The sequence below is a fragment of the Lutzomyia longipalpis genome, chromosome 2, assembly GCF_024334085.1.
Source record: "Lutzomyia longipalpis isolate SR_M1_2022 chromosome 2, ASM2433408v1".
NCBI classification, from domain to species: domain Eukaryota; kingdom Metazoa; phylum Arthropoda; class Insecta; order Diptera; family Psychodidae; genus Lutzomyia; species Lutzomyia longipalpis.
In genome coordinates this window covers 36956717-36970064 of record NC_074708.1, presented here as the reverse complement: position 1 = coordinate 36970064, position 13348 = coordinate 36956717, and the positions used below count along the sequence as shown (strand labels likewise).

General features: G+C 34.7%; 1 protein-coding gene across 1 annotated transcript in view; it reads right to left on the bottom strand.

Annotated features, from left to right (window-relative positions):
- Positions 1 to 11037, bottom strand: part of LOC129790544 (toll-like receptor Tollo) — a 53178-nt gene extending 42141 nt beyond the window's left edge. The window contains exons 1-2 of the mRNA XM_055828102.1: positions 11004 to 11037; positions 1740 to 3138 (exon numbers count right to left, since the gene is read on the bottom strand). The gene's annotated coding sequence lies outside the window, so the exon portion shown is untranslated. The remainder of the gene's footprint in view (positions 1 to 1739; positions 3139 to 11003) is intronic.
- Positions 11038 to 13348: the final 2311 nt, after the last annotated feature.

Genomic DNA, 13348 nt, shown 5'->3' with positions numbered 1-13348 from the left:
AATCCCACAAAAAGTTTTCAATCAATAAATTTCCAAAGTACAAAATAACTCAAATTATTTCCAAAGCACATTTTATGCTGCGGGAAAGTTATGCGAATTTGTTGCTCTCAGTTTTTGGGTTATTTTGTATTATTTTATCGTAAATGTAATATGTTAAATGTTTTCCTTTATAGCCCACCACACAACATACTTATATGTATATGTATCGAAATTCAGAGGAAAACTACTAAAGTATGCAATTTCATGGGTTCGGAAGGAAGCACTGTATGTGTGCCCAAAAACACGCCCAATCGCCTTTGGATTTATTCTTCTTCGTATGGATAAAATAGATTCCTTCAACCACGAAATATTTCCTTAATCTGCCCATGATTTATTTCTGACGATTTTTTTCCTGGTGGAAAACATTCAAAATTTATTTTTCATATGATTTATCGTTGAGAAACGGAAAGGCACAATTCAAAAATCTTTGTCCTACGCGAAGGAAACATTCTTTTTTTTTCCAATGTCCTTTGGCAAAACATTGTAGGTAAGGAAAGGAAATGCAATTACACACGGCAGGTGGGTTAATTTAACTTTCGAATACTTCTTGCCAAATTCTTCCTCAATCGATTAACCTTTAAACACATGCTGAGAAAGGGAGTTAACAACTTGCAAAATAGTGTAATGCACGTTTTAAACCCATTTCGATAGTTTCTCACTCATCATTGGCACGAAGAAACAACGTAATTGCTCTTAAATCAACTTGAAGATGAACTAAAACTAATAGTGGAAGAAGATAAATTGCGGAATTAGAAGAAAAAAAAATCTGCACATTCATGTAGCGTTTTAAATTGCCATTAAAATTGTCGGTGTTTACAAAGCCATATCGAATTATGTTGCTATAAAAATTAACATTTCACATAATTATTATTATTTGATCTTACAGCATAAAACAATTTCAGAATTGTTGTAAAAAAAAATGTTGTGTGGAAAAGCAACGAACTATGACGAATATTTCTTCGTCTGATTTAAATGACAATTATTATATTTTTTTATCAAGGGGAAATTATTTAAAAACAATCTGAGCAATGATGCATATGCTTCACGCATAAAACGCCAAATGAGGTACATTGGGGGCGTGGCATTTGTGATTTAGGCTCTGCTGAAGATTTCCAAAAATGAATAAACTCCTTTCAATTTCTTTTATTTAGTAGAGGACGTTAAAGAAATCCAAAGAAGAATAAATTTAATTGTGATAAATTTTCTCTTGACATAGTTATGACCTTTTCTTAACCTACAATCCCTACAATACCAATTCAAATAAGGATATCCTTTTTCGCAATATTGTAAAATATTTTCATAAATCTCATACAAGTCTGCCGTTGGAATTTCTTGAAACTTTTCTCCACACAATTGAATTAAAGTTTCTCTCTCTAACCCCGCATTTATATTGAGAAAATTCTCCTTCTTTCCTTCCATTTCTTACGGGCGGGAAGTGAAAAATTCAATTTCAACGAGTAATCAATTGCTATGGCGAATTCAATAGTGCTGCAAAAGTCTCCTCGATATATAGAGAAGAAAAGGGACTGCAATTGACTTAATGCAATTGTTCATTGTAATTACGACTTTGCGAAAAGGACATTGAAGGATTTTCTCTTTGCAAGCTGGCCTCAAAAAAGAAGTCAATGAAATGGGAGTTTTTTTCTTGCATTATTTCGCATAGAAGAGAGGAAAATTATATAAAACAGGCTAAAACTTACTCTCTAGTGGCTCTTTTGTCTGCAATTATCCATTCAGAAGTACTCCCTGGAGTTTTATTATTATTTTTTTCTTCACGCTTATTCGCTTTATTCACTGTTTTTTATCGCAATCAGACACTATTTTGCACCCTTAGCACTCAATGTATTTTTTTTTCGTGGGGGGTATGTTGTGGTGAGGAGACAAATGTATGTATATGGAATTACACAACTGCAGGAAATTTTTTGAATTTCTTCTTGTTTTTAAGAGAAGAAAATGTTTAGATGGAAGTTTTCTTTAGCCGGCAGCGTCTTCGTCAAAATGAAGAAAACTGGGCGAGTTTGAAAATGGCAGAGGAAATAAAATCTGATACACTTGAGTTATTTCAACTATTTCCACTGTTCTTTTTTTATTACTACACTTCACACTCCCGCAGATATTGTTCCTCCGGCAAAGTATTTTCCAGTAATATTTTTCATACGATTTTTCTTAGAGCTCATACACTCCTTCTATATTTTCATTTATTGCGGATATTTTTTCTCCCTTCTCACTGACTCATTCAGAGAAAGAAAAAATTATCCACTCTCGGGGGATAATTTAAAGTACAGCAATCATTTTTATTTTCCCATCATTTGTGCTTGTATTTCACTTTTAGGGGGAGCCTGAAATGGTTATGTATGTCTCCAATGGGGAGAGGGATGTTTTTTTTATCCCTGTGCTGTCTTGTCGTTTTAAATTGAAAAGTGAAAACTCGCGGTGGATATTTTTTTATGTTGTGAACATCAACCCCGTTCACCTACTTTTTTATACAATATTTTTCCCACAGACAGCACAACCCTAACACAACAGTTGTAAGACTTCGGGGCGGAAGAGGTGGGTCTGTAACTCTGTGGGTGAAAGAAGAGTCACATATAATCACTTCCGTCGTCAAGTCACCAAGTCTTCAATAAAATTTGCACACACAGACTCTGTAATTTTTCTTTCTGCCTTCCATCACTTTGCCACCACCCCTCCTGACCTCTCTCACCAAGTCCCTCAGCCGCACGACAAACTAGTCGCTCCTCCTTGTGTTTAAACCACTTTTTGCTCCACAAAAAACCCCCCTTTTGCAAACACAGTGGAAGAAGAAGAAATTCGCGACACAGAAATCACTCGTCTGTCTCACAAAAATCCGCAAGATTTTTGCTGTTTGTGAGACGTTCGCAATTCAATCCCGCGCTTACACGGGGGATGGGTCACACGTTACAATAAAAAATTCTGCCACGAAGGGATGATGAAGCAGGCACACAAAAAAAGCGGAAATGTGCAACTGAACACACGGGGTTATAGGTCGTCGTATTGCGTTCGAAAGGGCGCCAAGGGATGTATCAGCATCAGCAACACTCGCACCATCCGTTCACCGAGGGGTCTCGCGTGGAACTGCTGCTGGAAGTTGAACAGAACAGTTGGTGAATGCTTCTATGTAGCCAAGAAGGCGAGCACACTGAGAGCGGCACAACACTGCGAGAGAGCGGACAAAGAGAGGGCTCATTGAAGATTTTCTCAGCGCAGCAACAGTCATCACATAACGTACGCAACATAGTTTTATGCTCTAAAAGCAAAATGTTCCACAGCACGAGAACATCTTTGTGGGAATTTTGCCTGCATTGAAGGCTGACATTCAATTTGCATTGCAAGACGTGTTTGCTTTCAATTTTCCCAATGAAATTAAATGTGTGTGGGTGATATGGTCATCTCTATGTGATAACGAGAAAATTCAATTTAAAACGATTAAACTATTTCAAAATCGAATTAATTTCAATGCTATACGTGCTAAAGCATAAGGAATTTATCTTCTTAATTCAAATTAAACCTCAAATAATTTTCTGCAAATCAATTAATTAGAATTATTTCACAAGATAAATTTCAATGAAAATTCCACAAAAAATCACGAAATTTAATCCTTTTCAATTCAACGAAATTTTTTTCGCAAGCTCAATGCAACCACAGCTTCATAAATGTTGTGAATTCCATGCAATTACCACATAATTAAGCACACAGCATTTTTTTTCGTAGTTGGAGTCAATTAAAAATAAAAGAATGTTCCTCTTAAATCTCAATTCGTTGCACATTTTGAATGCAGTTAATTGGGAATCATCTTTTTTTTATTAGAGAATTTTCACATCTTTTTCCAGCAAATAAAAATCATCAATAGCACATAAAACGTGGTTATTAATTTTGGGGGCTTTTTGCAAATTATTATTTTTAATTTTTTAATCCTTTCGCGTTCAATGTGAAACATAAGAACATTGAAACATGCACTCTTTTATCACGATTTTATATTTTGTGGATGTTTTCAGAGAATTTTTCTCAGTCAAAACGTCTTCTTTGACCTTTTTTTGCATGAATTTTATGTATTTTTAACTTGGAAAAACAAATATATTTGAAAAATAAAATGTTTCACGTTTGGGTCAGCGTATGACCCAAAAAACGCGAAAGGGTTAAACTAGAATTCTCCTTTTATTGAAAATCTTTTCTACTTTTTTTTTTAAATATTTAATCAAAACAGCGCTAGAAATTCCGTACTCTTTGGATGCTGATACCAACAATATTTTTTTTGATAATAAAATTCTCACTTTTAAATTTATTCTTAGCAAAATTAATGAATCAAAACGTTGCTGGAATTCATTCTAAAACACATTTTGGCGTTTTTCTCATCAAAAATATTTTTTTATATTAAAAATCCTTCCTTTTGTAATTAATTTTTAAGCAATTCTTTTGCAATTTCAACAACTGTTGCAATTTCTCTTCATTTACAAGCGACGTAGAGGATGCAGCGGCATTTTTTAATATCCTGCACCTTCAACAAGCTTCACTCTCGCACAACATTCTCGTGCATTATAAATTATTCTTCCCAACATTGTGGTATTTTCACACAATGCCTTGATTTTTCATTTTGGCAATAAAATAAGGGGAGAAGGTCCCACCATGGAGGTTCCAATTGGCAAAACCTTTCCTCCAAAGAGACGAAACAATTAATTATTCAGTAATTATCTGTATAGGGGAAAATTAATTAAAAGTTCCCTGGGAAAAGGGACTTACTTTCCTCTTCTACACACAGTTTTATGGACTTCTTTCATGGCGTCAAATTAATTTATCCCGTGTAGAAAGTCGTGATCCGCGCGTTAGACTTTAATTTTCTGATAAGGAAGTATTATAATGAGAAAATTCGTCACAACACTGACGCAGAATGATGTAATTTGGAAAGTTTACATTTTTTAGGAAGAATCGTTACGATGAGTAAAATTTTCCCGCAAGAGGGCAGAATGATAAGGTGGAGGCATCTGGTGTTGAAATGAAATAGATGGAAATGTAAATTTTCTATTCAGCGAGAATTTTTTGTCATTGCAAAAAAAAGATTCTTTTATGTCGTTGTGAGCACATCATCTACCTTCCCTTTAGTTGAAAATGCGATTTCCTCTGTGATGCCTTTTGTGGTGGAAATCAGCCGTTTGCTGGGGAGAACTTAAATTTCCAGTTTTCTGCTCATTTCATTCTTTTGTTAACACACGCGCCCAGAAAGCATCCTGACAAATCCTTTTCATATACGATGGCACCACCACACAATGCGTGAGGAAGAAAGCTCATCTCTTTTCTTTTGGAGTTTTTTTTCTGTATTAAAATAGTTGGATGTCATGACGGTGCGAATGCGCATTTTTTTCCAACATCTTTCTATGCGACTTTGCTGTGTTTGAAGAAGCACAAGCAATATTCTAACATAATCTTCCACCCCCCGCTACATATCTTCGGGACACAATGCCTTTCAACATTCACCAGTTTGGACGTCTTGCACGGAAATTGCAGCAAAACATTTCATATAGAGCGTGGTAAAAGTGAGTTTAAAATAGAAAAAAAAAGCGAGGATGCGGTTTGTGATTCCTCCCATGGCAATCACTGTGATTTTCCAGCTCTTCCAGTCACTCCAACCGTGTAGAAAATTCCCATTTTGCCATATTGTCTGCACGACATATTGAGCATCTAATGTCTTGTCGTCGTGCAAGTATATTAACATAATTTCACATTGAATGACGCAATGGGGGCGCGCAAAAAATACATATGTAACCAAATGGGGGCAAAAGTGCCATATATAGTTCTCTTTTTTTTGCCAAGAGTTACAAAGTGATATTTTTTCTGTCAACGCACAAGTCTGGCATTTTAATTGCGAAATAACTCACACAAGACCTCCCGTGGGGTAGGATTAAAAATTTATATGCGAAAGAAGTCTTCAAGTTAGTACATTGCACATTGCACGCAGCAATTGGGGTGAAGCAGCATTTCAATCGATTTCTCTCTCTCTCTCCATCCCTGCGATGGGGTGTAGTAAATGTTTGATGATTGAGAGATTATCCTGTGGGATTTGGAAACTCACACAGTGGGAATCTTCAAGGAACATTGAGTGTCTTTGACATTTAGAGCTCCCTTCGAACTATTTGCGAGTGAGAAAGGGAAAATATGTGTATTCAATTCAGGAATGAAAATTCACATAAAAACCTCACAAACTGAAAGGAATAAAGGTTGGAAAACTTCACGTAATACTTCTTTTTTTGCACCATTGCTGAACCACACCTAAGGGTGGTTCTGGAAATGATTAATATTCCTTTGAATATTTTTTTTATTTGTCTCTATTAGTTATTTAGACAAAAAATTGTGATTATTTGATATATTAATTCGTTTAGAATAAAAATCCTATCAAACTTTCGAACTTTTCCATCTTTTTAATTATTCAGAATGTCGCTGGAATTTTCAAATTGTCGTTTTTTTTCAGAGATTTATCATTGAATTTTTTTTAAATAAGAAAATCTTCATTTTCAAATTATTCCTAGGGGGATTTATCTGAACGAAATTATTCAGATCTTCGGATTATTCTCTAATATTTGGATGATCTAAGGGAAACAAATATTAGTCTAAGCCTAAAAAATGTTTAATTCAATCATAAAAAAAGACTTAAATCAAGCCTAAAAGTAGTACATTCTTCAAGTATAAAAAAGACTAAATACAAGCTGAAAAATATTTAGTTTTCAGTCCTAAAACGATTTAAATTGGGAAACAAGACTTGCAAAGAAAAAGAATAATTAAAGTCTTAAGAAAAAGACTAAATTCAAAACGAAAAATATTGAATTAAAGCTAAAAAATGAGCAAATTCAAGCCGAAAAGTTCTAAGTCGTTTTTCAATTTTTTCCTGGTTTTGAGTTCTTCGATTTTTAGCAGAACAAAATCATGTGAAATAAAATATTCAGATTTTCAAAGAAATTCTAATGATTCGCTAAAAAAAACAAAATATTCGCCAGATAAACACCCCTTGAATTATTAAGTTTCTAATTTTAAAGAAAAAGTAAAAATTAGAATATTTTCAAGATTTTGGATCTTCTTTAAAAAAAAAAACAGTCAAAGAAACTTCTCTAGAACTTTTCCTTATTGAAAAAAAAAACTTGCTTCTGCATTTGAAATCAATGAATGTTCTTCACATTATTACAAAGTGCATTCGCCGAACATCAATGCCCCATTAATTGTTCTTTTGCACAAGATGTTCGACAGTACAATGAACATGGATAATTGTTTTTTTCTTCTTCTTTACTTCTTGAGCACGCGCGTATTTTCAGTGTGGAATTATCAATGAGGCAACTTCTGTGAATGGGCAAGCAGTGTGTGGAGGAAGACCGTTGATCGGAAATAGCAAAAAAGAAGAGACGTCCGACAGTGCATTTCTTTCCGTCATGCTCTTCCTCCCAACATTTTTGCCCTTATCTGTCCGTCCCATCATTTATCAATATAAATATTCGTCAATAAGCGACCGTGTTGAATATTCATTGTTCCCGACATTTGTTGTGGACGTACACACGGAGCAATAAATTGGGAAAAGGAAGGAGAAGACAAAAAAAAGAGAATATAATTCAGAGACTTCTCCCGGACATTGACAATGAAGTAACACACCGGGAAGGGTTTAACCCTCCTCGAGGGATCATTGATGATCATTTGGGCAACAATTTGAGACTATATATGCCAGTGCATCCCAATTCATCAATTTGAGGCAAAACTCCACCAAATGGCGGAGCTCAGTTTCAGCCCAAATTGTTTGTGGTGCGCTTATCGTTTATTTAATTAACTTTTAGTGTCAAGTGCACATCATGCACGACGAATTATACTCCGGCAATCTCGTCACATCACCACAAAACTACATTTTCTACTCTATATTTGTGGAAAATTTATTGACACCCACCACCTACACGCACACGCATTGCAAATCTCAATTCATTCGCGGAATTAATTGTTAGGGCCTCTAGGATATGGAACTATCACAAAATTACGCTGCGTGGTTTTTTGCTCATATTGGCAGAGATTTTGGGGGAATTTTGTTCATTTTGAGGCTTTTATAATGTATGATTTAGTGGAAAATAATTAACACCAAAGTGTTGAGGATAAAAATAGGAAACATTAAATAGAGTTTAGTTAAGTCAATTTTGCATTAAAGCTCCACCACGTGGAGAAGTAAAATTGAGTTAGAATTAACCAATAATTGCTCTTCTTTAGTCTCAATTACCAATGAAAGTGGAAGATTAAATGTCCGTAATACTAAAAAATTACGTTGATATCTCGATAGGCAATAATTATTCTTAATTTAAAAATTATTTCTTTAAAATTTTTTAAAATTTTTTTTATAATGTTAAAAACTAGGTCGCTTTTTTTGCGAACTTTTTTAGCATAAGGGACTGATTTGAATTATTTTTAAGTCAGGCTTTATTTACTTAAATCAGGCTTCAGTTTTATAAACTGAGCTTAAGTTTTTTAATCGAAGCCTAATTTCCATAAAGCCAAATCTCAGTTTTTTTAAAGTTAAATATTAACTTCTTTTAAACTAGACCTAGTTTTTTTTTTAAACTGAGCTTAAGTTTCCTAAGTCGTGCTTCGGTAGGATTAAGAGCATTTAAACCCTAAAAGCTTTATCTTAAATATCCTAAACAGTGAACATCTTAGCCTGATCTAACCTTGAAATCTTAAAAGCCTGACCTTAAAAAACTTAAGTCTAGTCTACAACAAAGGCTTGCATAAAAATCTTAGAACTGACCTTAAAAACCTAAACCCAGTTTGAAAAAAACTAGGTTTATTCTGGTTTAGAAAAATTCAGATTTGACTTAAAACGATTTTTCTTTAACTAAAAAAAAAAACGAAAATTCCTAAATTACAGCATCTGTTCCAATTTAGGATTTTTTAAAGTTTTTTTTGTACTGCCAAATATAAGCAAAAAAAATTAAAACCGTTTCACGTCTCCGGGTAAAATCCCTAGAGGTGGTAACCCTATTTAGGAGCCAAATGATATTTTCCTAATTCCAAAAACATTGTATTTTATCACTTCTAAAGTATAGTTCTATTTGGGAATTTTCACATAATAAATTAATGGGCGAAACATCACGCAGAAAGTTTAGAGTGAAAATTTATTTATTGAGGAATTGAAAACCGAGAAAGTGCATTTAATTAAAGTCAAAGAGAGAAAATTTATATCATCAGGAAGTATCCCCATGGAGATAAACGTAAATTTCTCTCCTGGACAGGAAGTCTATGAGAACTTCTGGGTGTGCCTCAAGGGAGGGGGGTGGGGGTGAATGCCCGAGAGAATGAGAGAGAAATCAGAGAAAATTGAATTTTGGGCCAAATTGTCCTTACCCTGCCGTAAATAATTCGCATAATTTATTGGAGCATTTAAAACTAACCATGGCGATAAATGGCCATAAATATTTCTATGAATAATTTCCCAGTCCTTTTTCCTACGACCCCTCCCCCTCATGCTGGTAAACCCCCTTTTTTGGCCTTCTTTATGACCATGTTTTAGGAGACAATATTTAAGGCATCATCGTCATGCGAATGGGCCTATTTTACGTCTCACAGACGTCATGTGTGTGTGTGTGTGCTTCCTGGGGTGCGATAAAATCTCCCTTCTGCCCCTTTCTCTCGTATACTACCTACCTCATTCCCTTATCACCCATGTCCCATCGCACTTTGTGAATAATAACCCATTGCTCAAGTGCCTAATTAAAATAATCAACATCCGGATGAATTCCTCAAAAATCACAGCGGAATATCTACGGCTCTTCTTTACCCTGCGCCTGTCTTTCTCATTAGAACACGCGCCCCGCGGAGGGTGCCTTTTTGCCGCCAAAACACACCGTGGGATTACACTGCTACAAACATTTATAGACACCCAAACGCCGTACATTTTTACGCGAATGTTTGGTAGTAAATCCACCCCCATTTATGTCCCTTTTAGCTGTGATTTTTTTATGGATGAAAGTCAAAATATAACTAAAGTGAAATGTTTGACAAATACACAAACTACATGCGGAAATAAAAAAAGGAAATTTGACCAAATTGATGGAGGACTTCGTAAAATTGATTTTGATTTATTACACGTCCATCCACAATAATTTATTCCATCTGACTGGCAACAGAAAAGCCCTAACTAAATTATTCAATTTTGATTTTAAAAAATAATCATGGAATTTTCTTTTTTTTTAAATCGTTTTCAGGGATTAAATTGGCTCTATATTGTAAAATTGAATTTAATTAAAAACAAACTAATAGTTGATCAATTTTCACAAAGAGCAAAGCTTGAGAGATTAATGTAGCTTATAAAGATCTGTTGGATTGCGTAAATCTCAAATAAATTTTAATTTGTTTTCAAATTAAGTTTTCCCACTCTATGAAGTTCAAAAGTATATAACGCAAAAAGGATATTACGCACAATATACAGAAGAAATTCCCTAGAATTTGAAAAGTTCTTATTTTCCTTTGAAAAGAATTATTAAAATCGCATTTTAAAGTTTGAAAAAAATATTATTATTATCCCTCAAAAAGAATCAAACAAAAAAGGTTTTTTTCTTCAAAGAAAATTCCTACAATTTTGCCCCATACTCCCCTATCTACACATTAATTACCATTCTAATCAATGGCTTGACTAACATTCGCACGGTCCCCTCACAGGTACACACTCTACCTGTATGAAAATCACTTTAAAGGAATATTTAATGCAGAGAGGGCAATTTAGCTACTATGTGTGCTAAAGCTTTTCCCATCCAACTCGCCTCCCCAAAAATGTCCTTTAGTAGAGGCAAAATTGATATTTTAAACAAAATTGTCTTATTAATGACTTTGATAGGTGGAATAAACTTTGTAATTGAAGCCATTAAAACTTCAACCGGAATTGGATTTGTGGATGAGAGCGCAATTGCAATTAAATTAGTTTTATAGTGACTTACCTCAACTTCTTTTAGCTGTGAGAGAGAGGAAGAATTGTGTCTATCGGAGGCGCCTCAACGTGTCCGGAAATCCCTTGAAAAACAAAAAGGGAAAAGAAAATAAACAGAAAATGCGACAAGAAAGGAAAGAGACCTACATCCCTTAAAGGATATTGTGGGAAATTATCTTCAACGCAATATTTTTCAGTGTAGAGCTGTGTGTAATCTCCTTGTGTGGCTTTCCTTGGAAGTATTATACAAATATTGCAACAAATAGATTATTTTACAAGCCCACACATCTTTGTGAAATTATGCAGGGCAATAAGAATCCTGTTGTTGGGTGCACAACATTACTCATACACCAACCACCCTCTTGGAGGAACAGCTCTCGATTTTTCATGCCGGTCGTAAATATTTATTTTTGCATTTTGCCGAAAAACTAATAAATATTCACCAAAAAAGGAAATTGGAAATGTTCGCTTCCCCTTTTTACTTGTGGTGTGCCATAAGAGGTTTTGTGCGCTTCTTTATGACATTGCGTGCGGCAAAAGCAAGCAAAAAAAAGTATGAGAAGGGCACCATTCTTCCCCAAAAGAGATTCAGGGAAGAGATCTCTTTTCCTGCCGCAATTAGTCTGCGGCACATGCGGATTTAAGCTGCAAAATGACACGGCGTATGGTTGACAAAAAACCCTTGAAGCGTTTTCCTTTATTTTTCATACCAAAGTCCTCAATCACGTGTGAAACCCCTTGAAATCGCACAGTCTTTTATGCAAATTTATGTCGAACGTCTCTCCTCATGCTTCTCTACTCTTCAGTCTGTTACGAAAATATCATTGGTACAGCTCAAGTGCCCAATGGCATTTAAAGGAAATGTTTGATAATACACGAAGTAGCGGGAGCTGCTGAAAAACTCCTTTTGCCAACTTTCTAACGGAGCTTCCTTTGAACATGCAATAACTATGAATATCCAATGAGGAAATGTTAAATTTTGCAAAATTTCCCAAGGATTAGTTGAGGTGTATATAAAATTGTCAGTTGGAAAAGTTTCGTCCTGCTATGAATAAAAAAATCAAGGGCTCAATACACGTGAGTGTGGGAGGGAAATTCACGACGCTTCGTGAATAAATAAAATATTTATATAAAAATTTGGTTGCGCAGAACACGAGAAACTGAGAAAAACCTTCTGGTTTCTCGTGTTTCTTGAGAAAAAAAAATACAAAATGTTTCTTTTTTTTTTTTAACCCACCTCCACCCCTCAGGTCCTCAGCTCGTAGAGCTGATTTCGGACCGAGGCATTGCCGCAATGGCTACTTAGCCCGCTAGTGCATTACCCCAAGTGCACTAGCAGAAAAAAAAAACACAAGGGAGTGAACAAATAACGACGAGGCCAAAAATAAGAGGGACATCACTTAGACTTTGATTTCATTAACGTGGACAAAACAATCAATTGCACGCAACGCAACAACCGAACGTTGTTCGAGAGATACCGCACAAATATCTCTAGAACACACAGAACCACCACATTTCAGTAACAAATCATCTCGACCGACACAGGCAACACTACAGAAGAACAAGACATGGTCTACATCCTTGTATGCAGGGCATACCTCACACAACGACTGAGCCACAACAAAATGTTTCTGTAAAAGGAAAAAAAATCCTAAAGTAGTTTAGCAAAACTTTTAGGGTCGATATTTCTGGTTTCTCGTGTTCCGCGAAACATAAATAAACGGAAAATCATTTTACAGAATGTTAAAAATACGAAAAGTTTAAAAAAAAAAACTTCTTAACTGCCTTTTTCTGGTTTCTCGTGTTCTGTTGGATTAATATTAGAATCATACGTTCTTAGAAACGATTTTCTAGTTTCTTATGATTCATGCAACCTATTTTGCAATTTTTCACCAAAGTAATTTAAAAATCCGTTCAAAAAATCATTTTAAAGATTTAAAAATTTTTTAGAGTTTTATAAAATATTTTACGAAGTTTTTTGGAGATTAATATTAGGATCTTGCGTTCTTGGAAATGATTTTTTTTTCTTGTATTCTACAGAACCTATTCTCGAGTTTTTACGTTTTAAGAAACAATTGAAATCTATTTTGCAATTTTTCAGCAAAGTCCTTTAAGGACCATTAGAAATCTAGCGAGGGGAATGATGTGAAATAATTTTTTGGGAGTTTCTTTAGGCTTAAATAAGACATTTTTGGCCAAAACTCCGTTTTTTATATTTTTTTTTGTTTTTCGTCCTTCCTGATCCTGTGAATCCATGGAGATGTTCTTTTGTGTTCTCAAAATGTTCAAAGAGCATAAAGACATCGTCATGTATTGGTTTTAGCTCAAAAAATTAAAATTTACTATCCAAAATTA